This window comes from Peromyscus californicus, unplaced genomic scaffold (assembly GCF_007827085.1).
Source record: "Peromyscus californicus insignis strain IS unplaced genomic scaffold, ASM782708v3 Scaffold_18__1_contigs__length_77618521, whole genome shotgun sequence".
NCBI classification, from domain to species: Eukaryota; Metazoa; Chordata; class Mammalia; order Rodentia; family Cricetidae; genus Peromyscus; species Peromyscus californicus.
Genome location: NW_026294480.1, coordinates 56875199 through 56884051, shown reverse-complemented (window position 1 = coordinate 56884051; position 8853 = coordinate 56875199).

Below are 8853 nucleotides of genomic sequence, written 5' to 3'. Positions count from 1 at the left end.
CTGGCCTCAGGCTGTCTGTGTAGCTGAGGGTGACCTTGAACTCCACCTCTTGCAGAGGTGGTTTACTGGCACGCACCACCATGCTCCATTCTCACTCTTTCATGCTCTCCCCCACAGGGGAGAGCTAACTGTTGTATGTGCCTTTGCTGTACATATGAACTCCCTTAGTCAGCTGTCCTGTGAGAACAACATTAGCAGAATCTGCACTTTACAAGTGGCCAAACTTTAGGAAGAGGCAATCTAAGCAACCTGCCTGAGTTCTCACAGCAGAAATAGCAAAAGTGAAATGTGACCTTTGGAAGCTGGCTCCCGGGCACACACACTGACCCACTGTCCTCTTCTGTGTTACATAAGGTGTACTACTTTGTGCTAGTACATCTTGTATGGTATTGTTGATTGTTCAAGCTTCTGATGGTTCATCGCAAGAGGTTTCACGGAATCACTGGAGAGCTCTACTTACTTCCTGTCATAGATCCCAGCTGCACCCAAGTTTATATAGTCTAGTCTTGAGCAGTTTCCTCTCGCTCTTTGTCCTGCATGATACTATTTATTTTAAATCTCTTCGTAATTTTTTCAAACAAGACATTATAAGTAATATGTATAGTAATAGTATCTATAGTATATGGTAATAATATATATAGTAATATGTGACTGGTCACATTTAATTTTGAGTAGATATTATAATAGATTATCATTCCTGCTGAAGATCAAGAAATATTTACCAAAGACTTCTGAGATTAGATCTCCAAATTTTAGAATTTAAAAAGGAAACTTTCAAATCATTCACCCTTTCCTGGTATTCTGGTAAGTATTCTATGTGAGGTATGCATAGGGTGAAAGGTTTACAACACGCCCCCACGGTCGGGCGTGTTCGCATATGCCCAACAGACACTTCCACCTAGCCAGTTCCAGGTCAGGATAGCCATTTCCGGGTCAGGGCATCTTGCGTGACCAAGATCCGTGACGTTCCATTGGCTACGTAGGCGCGCAACGTGGCCATACGCGCTTGCGTGTAGTAGTGATGCTGATCTGTCCACGCCCAGCCTTTAAAATCCGGCGCCATGTTCCCGGTTCCTTCTTCTTCTTCTTCCTCCTTCTTCTCCACACACGTGTTTCCTGCAGGCCTGTTCACTCTCTGTCCCTTTACCTTTAATAAAACTCTTGTTAGCGGATTCTGTCGTGTTTCGTGGCATTTCCTTGCAGGGTAAGAACACAACGCAGCCAAAAAACTAACATTTTGGTGCCGAAACCTAGCGGGCGCTTCCGGGCGCCCTGCGCCTGGAAACCCGTAACCGGGGACTGCAACACTCTGCTCCGTACGCGACAGACCGCTCTCCATTTTGCCTGACCGTAGAAATTCCATGCAACACCGCTTTCTCCGATTGGTGAGTCCCCCCCATTTTTCGGCCAGTGTAAACGGTTTCCTGAATCTGTGAGAACAACCGGTACCTCACCAGTATTCTTGAGACCGGGGGAACCCCCGGCCACGGTCTTCATTGGCTACGGTCGGCCCCTATCGCAGGCCTCAGATTTCTAGCCCTCTCCCACGTCTGCAGCCTGAGATATTTCTCGCGTTGGGACCACCGCCGTTGGGTGCGTCCTGGGGGCCACGTGGGGCCGACACGTTCATCCGACTTGACGAAGTGGCAGACGCTGTCTGGATTCCCGGGGAATCCTTTCCTCACGTGGCAGGGGCCCCCGCTTCTGTGGCTGACGAGCCAAGGAGCGGCTTGTGCCCGGGATCCGTCCTTGGCCTTGGGGACGCCTGGGGCCTTGGCTCCGGATCACGTTTATTTTTTTATCGTTTTTATTTTTCTGCCTCTCCGCTGCAGACATGGGAAACAAGGCTTCCAACCCTGTTAGTCCTTCCTCTTCATTAGGCTGTCTTGTTGAAGCTTTAAAACCTCTCAGTTTAATGCCTTACATAAAGATTCCTAAGCTAACTCGTCTATGTTCTAAAAAATGGCCAAAGTATGCTTTAGAAAACAACAAAAATGGCCGCCGAGCGGCTCCTTAGATCCCGATATTTTACGGGAGTTATCTAATTACTGTCAGCGTTCAGGCAGATGGCAAGAGTTGCCCTACGTTATAGCGTTTTTCTTTCTCAGTGCTAAACTGTCTCTTCTGGATTCCTTCTCTCCTGCTCATATGCTCCTGGCTATGCCTGAACCGGAGGATTCTCTGACTCCGGAATCTCTGACTCTAGATCCTGCTAATGAACCTCCACCTATTCGACCTCCAGCTCCAACTCCTAGAAAACCGTTCCTTCCGCTCCCCTTCCAGATTCTTCTTCTTCTAAAGCTGCTCTTTTCTCAGCAGCAGCCGGTTCCAAAGGCCCTGCCCTAGCTCCAAACTTCACTCCTCCTACCACCCACTCTCGGGCTGCTAAATTGCCAGATTCCAGCCATCCAAAACCTTCCACTGTTCTCCCTTTGCGAGAGGTGACTGGTGTGGATGGACTGATTAAAGTTCATGTTCCATTCTCTCTAGCAGAACTCTCTCAGATAGAAAGTAAGCTGGGTTCTTATACTTCTAATTCTGCTGCCTTTATTAAACAGTTTCAATATATAACTCAATCTTATAGTCTTACCTTTCATGATATATTCATGATACTTTCTAATAACTTACTTCCTGAGGAGCGCAGGCGGGTTTGGGAGCAGGCTAGGATTCATGCAGACGAAATTCATCAAACTAACCTTTCACACCCTCCAGGAGCTGAGGCGGTTCCTGACCGAGAGCCACACTGGGATTATAACACCCAGGGTGGCTGTCTAGCCAGAGATAGGTTTATTATCTGTCTCCTGACAGGTCTCCGTAAGGCTGCCCTAAAACCAGTAAACTATGAAAAACTAAAAATGGTTAATCAAGATAAGGACGAAAATCCGTCTCATTTCCTAGAGCAGCTCACCAAGGCTCTACTTCAGTTCACTAGCTTAGACCTGGAGAGCCCTGAGGGCAGGCAGCTGCTAATAACCCAGTTTGTCTCACAGAGCTTCCCTAACATTAGGGATAAACTTAAACATTTGGAGAGCGGCCCTCTAACTCCACAGGCAGATGTGCTGGTGATAGTGTTTAAGGTGTTCCATGGTAGAGATGAAAAAGCCCATAAAAGGAGCTGCCAGATGCTGGCAAGCACTGCCCGACCGGCTCCCCGAAAGCCATCTGGTCCCTGCTTCAAGTGTGGGAGAGAAGGCCATTGGGCCCAGGCTTGCACCACCGGCCCATGAAGGGCACCGACAAAGCCTTGTCCAAAGTGTTGCCAAAAGGGTCACTGGTCAGCTGACTGTCCTAATGTCCCAAGCGACATAGGAACGCCAGATGAAGACCACCCTCCAGCTGACTTTGTAGGCTTGGCTTACAGCGAGGACTGCTGCTGCCTGGTTTCTGCCCCGGCCACTCCCATCTCACACAGGGAACCTAGGGTAATTATAAAGGTCAATGGGCGGCCCCATCTCGTTCCTTTTGGACACCGGAGCTACCTACTCTGTCCTGAGAGAGTTTTGGAGGCCCACCTCTCCTGCTCGTCTCCCTATTGTCGGGGTTGGGGACAGCCTTATCTACCTCATCAGACACCACCACTCAATTGCATTTTCAGAGGCATCCCTCTCACACACACATTCTTAGTGGTGCCAAGCTGCCCTGTACCTTTAATGGGGAGGGATCTTCTAGCTAAGGTAGGAGCGTCCATTTCTTTCGCTCCACACATTCGCCTCATCCCAGACGCGCCAGCGGCTCCTTTACTTCTCCTCCTAGCCACTCACTCTTCTGACTCTAACAATTCCTTTCCCCTACCAGTCTCTCAGGTAGACACAGTCTCTCAGGTAGACACACAGAGCCGGAGGCAAAAAGGACCATCAAAAATATCCAGGCGGTAAGGAATAATGTAATACAATAATCTATCATTGTTCGATACTCAGTAACTGATAACCTGCGTTTCCTAAATGCTAACCTAATAAGGGAAACCGGTGCCTTAAATAAACTACCTCTAATAAGGCTTGTCTCAGATAGAAATTAAGCAGAGTACTAAGGCCAGATCTACCTCAGGTAAATATCACATGTCTCTATCTGGACAGGCCAGATCTACCTCAGACAAATGCCAACTCCAAAATAAAATAATAATGATTCTTTCTCTCTAAGCCTTTTCTATGTCAACAGTATCTTGTCAAACAGAAGGTTCCCAGCCACAGCACGGATGGACAGCTGCAGAACGAGGGGACGGCAGAACTTCATTCCAGGACCTGCCCACCATTATCCCAGGACTTCACAATATACCCTCTCATCCCCCTGCCCCCCAAGAGCCAACCAACGCCCACTATTCAGCTGGAAGCAGTCTTTGAGAGAAACGTCGCCCCCATACCCAGGCAACCACAATTTTTTTCTTTTTTAAAAAAGGAAGAGTCAGGGATGAAAGGTTTACAACACGCCCCCACGGTCGGGCGTGTTCGCATATGCCCAACAGACACTTCCACCTAGCCAGTTCCAGGTCAGGATAGCCATTTCCGGGTCAGGGCATCTTGCGTGACCAAGATCCGTGACGTTCCATTGGCTACGTAGGCGCGCAACGTGGCCATGTGATCTACGCGCTTGCGTGTAGTAGTGATGCTGATCTGTCCACGCCCAGCCTTTAAAATCCGGCGCCATGTTCCCGGTTCCTTCTTCTTCTTCTTCCTCCTTCTTCTCCACACACGTGTTTCCTGCAGGCCTGTTCACTCTCTGTCCCTTTACCTTTAATAAAACTCTTGTTAGCGGATTCTGTCGTGTTTCGTGGCATTTCCTTGCAGGGTAAGAACACAACGCAGCCGAAAAACTAACATAGGGTTCCTGGAAAATCATTTGGGTTATGTTTTGAAAAGTGGGTAGGGAGTGGATTGAAACTTATTCCAGGTAGTAAAGGCAAAATTATGAGCATAAGAGTGGAATGGCAATGAAAATCTGATTAGGCAGAAACTTAAAAGTATTTATATAAAAAGTAGTTTGGGATATGTGGGTTAGTGATAAAATGCTTGTTTATTACATGCATGACCCAGAACCAGGGTTCATTCCTCAGCACTGGGAGAGAGAGGCAGAGAGAGAGAGAGAGAGAGAGAGAGAGAGAGAGAGAGAGAGCTATGAAAGACAAGAGATTTAACCGGTAAGCAGGTCTACAAAACAGCTCAAGTAAAGATGGCTGCTGTCATGTCTGAACACCCGAGTTCAAGCGCCAGGAGCCACGTGGTGGAATGAGAGAGCTGACTCGCACAAGTTTTCCTCTGACTCCTACGCATGTGCTGTGGTATGAATACACACAAGGAAATAAGTGTAACTTAAAGAAATCAATGAAAGGGGGGGAAATCACAGGGAGGTTAACAGACACTCTCGTGTCCTCTGAATGTGTCGTTTCATTTTTGTGGGGGCTAAAGTTCTCACCTATTGCTCTTTGCTAGCAACACTAAACATCTGCCTCCTGGCTTTTAAAATGTCCCCGTCTGAAGTCAATCAAAGGCACCTTTCTTTAAGCTAAGGGAAAAAATAATCGGGGTGGGATGGTGCATGCCTGTAATCCCCACCCTCTGGGGTGAAGAGGCAGGAAGATCAGAAGTTCAAGATTATCCACAGCAAGTTTGAGACCAAGGTGGACTACATAAGACCCTGCCTCAGGAGAAAAAAAAAGGGGGTCAAAAGCCTCTACATGAGGGTGCTCACAGAGGCCTCTGCTGCCCTGCCCAGTTTCACTGGTCACTGCTTCTGCTAGCTTCCTCCCTCATCTTTCTTTAATCTCTGTAGAATGTTGGGGAGCAGATACAAACTGTCTTGGATTTTTTTTTTCTTTGAAAGTGGTGAGTTTAACATTTTGACATTGTGACATGAAGTTGTTGTCTACCAAGAATTATGCAATAAAAAAATCATTAAAAACAACAAATCCTGTAACATTAAGTAAGTTTGTAGTTTTACATTGGGTTGCACTCATAGCAATTTTGGGGGTGCATGTAGCCCACAGTATTAATTTTCCCGTAGACATTACTTATACAACATACAAATGGCATGTGTAGGGTTGGATATGAGTATCCATTTCCTGAGCTTGTTTTGTGTTGTGTTGTTTTTTGAAAAGGGACCTTACCAATAACCCAGGCTGGTCTCAAACTCAAGATCCTACTGCCTCAGCAGCCCCAGGGTGAATAATTCACAAAGGAATTAATGAAATAAAAATCCAAGACAAAACAAGGAAAAACGAATTTTGACCCAATGTGACTATCACTTCTCCTTTGCTGCAACTTCGTCCTGCCTGGTTCCATTGGATGAGTGGAATTCCTTTAAATGAGGCATTTAAAGGCTTTAGGCAGCTCCTTTGCAAAGAGCCAACTCCCTTTCTTTTATTAACCTTCATCCTTTCTAACTCAGCCTCTCTCCAGCTGGCTCAGCCAGGTTCCAGCTTCATAAAAGCTCCTGATAGAGTAATCAGTTAAGAGGGAGGCCAGGAAGAAACAGGGACCCGAAGAATCCAGAAGCGCTTGTAAAGTGCTAGATATGGTCTTGCCAAGCAAAAGTGAAAGAAGGCAGATTCATAATGGCCCAAGGGGACTTGCCTCGGGTTTTCCTGAGCAACTGCACTGAGAGAGAAGTTAAAAGAGCAGTCGCTTAGGGCAATACACGCGTGAAAAATGTTTTAACACAGAATGACTGTTACAGGTAGGTACAAATGTACAAGGCCCAATTTATATCAATTGCAAATTGTAAGGAATTCGGCTAAGTAGAAACAGAGAAACTCAAAAATGGCACAAGCAAGGTAAGCAGTGATTGCTTTTTGGGTAAAAGAGAATCTAATCTTAGCTGGGAAGCTCCAGGTGCTCCTTCCTGGTCCCATCTTCTGCGTTCACCCAGCCTGGATGGATTCCCCGTGCAGGCAGAGTCAGAAAGGGCCTTTGAGGGCAGCTGGACTTCTGACAGCAAAGCTCACTGCGATGGGAAAAGACAGAGACCAGCTCTGGGCAGGTCGTCATGGATTCACAAGCAGGATCTGTCACCATCATCGGTCTCCTCGAACTGCTGGCTAGCAACTAGTGCCCCAGCCTTCTTCATGTCTTCTTGCAAGAAGGGAAATAAAAGCAAACAGGGCACCATGGAGCCCTCCCCAGAGTCAGCTCCCTTCTCAGTTTCTATCTCAACGACCTGAACTACATTTAACAACAAGGAAGCTCTGGGGAGGGAGGGATAATATTTATCTTGGGCTATGATGTATCCAGATCCAAACCCAAGGATTGTGCATTTCCGTATCTCCAATGGTATCCTCATAGAGGGTAAATACACACTAAGCAACCAGTGGAGTCACTGGTCGCCAAAGTGAGAAACATGAAACAATTTTACTGTCAAGATTTGAGACACGTTAAAAAAATAAAGACATAAATCTAATATCAATGAATTATTATAAGTTCTTGTCTGAAATGTCCTTAACACCTAGAATTGACTTTAAGCTAAATATACTAAAAATGTATAATATTACACATGGTCCAACATAAGGAACTCATCCAAGAAACTGATAAAAGGCTCTCACAGTTAAGGATCGAATAAAAGGCATCACTGTCCTCATCCATCGTTCCTCTCTGGCACCCGTGTGATCAGATGAATGAGTGGCAGAAACTTTTTGAGCGATTTGTAGGTTTTAATTTTTGTATAATACAGATTCCCTTTTCCAATACCAGGTTCTCAGTGCTAATGTGATCCTGCCCCATGAGCTGCCCACAGTCTGAACGTCCTCATATCGATGAGTTTTCTCCCAGGGAAGGACTCTAGTTCTTTACATATCAGCCTACCCAACCTGACTGAACTGAAGCTGCACGTTCCAATGCTCCCAAAGCCCGTTCCTTTGGGTCCTAGTAGGCAGTAAGAGTCTTCTCATCCCTAGAAATTTTATCCACGTCCCCGCCCCCTCCGCCCCCACCACTTTGCACTTTTCAGACTTAGTCATTTCAATGGGAGGATGTTAGGAGCTGTTCTTCAAAAAATAACCCCAGTGGCTTCATAGCATCCTAAAGCTAACTTTACCCTTCTTGTGGAAAACAATGAGTTAAAACCTTCTCGTCAAGCCAAGTATTTACCAGGACAAGGTGGGAGATGATCCGATGGCCATAATCATTGCCTCTGGACAGGATCGATCAATTTTCACACTGAGTTCTTTCTTTCTTTTTCTTTTAAAGTGAAAAATTCCTATTTTTTTTTAAATTTGTGGTAGCACTACCATAACTTATAGGCTACTATATTTGATAGAATGAAAAAAAAACTTCAACAAATAAAAGACCTCAGAAATATACATCTACTTTACACTACAATTGTCTTAGACAGTAGCTGCATTTTCTTTTTAATTCTTTTTTTAAAGATTTATTTATTTATTATGTATACAGTGTTCTGTCTGCATGCATGCCTGCACACCAGAAGAGGGCGTGAGATTTCATTACACACGTTTGTGAGCCACCGTGTGGTTTCTGGGAATTGAACTCTGGAGAACAGTCAGTGCTCTTAACCCCTGAGCCATCTCTCCAGCCTGCAACTGAACTTTTTGTAGACTGTGGACGGGCAGTCCTGAGCAAAGAGTGTTTCCTGTTTTAAGTGACAGTAACTTTCCTATGACTCATGGCTTTTTCTGTGGCCGACTTTTACATTTGGGAGGATGGCCTCAAAGTGACCCGCAGGTCTCCTGGCAAGCCCTTCTCTCCTGCTGCACGCTGTAGACCTTTTCTAATCGTTTAAAAACCCTTGGCTATAATACCCACCACATATACCACCAGATCCATAGCCACTACCAAAGGGTCTGCCTGAGTGTCCTCCTCCAACACTGCCCCCTTCCCGAGTGCATTCTTTAATTGCTATTGTCCACTATAA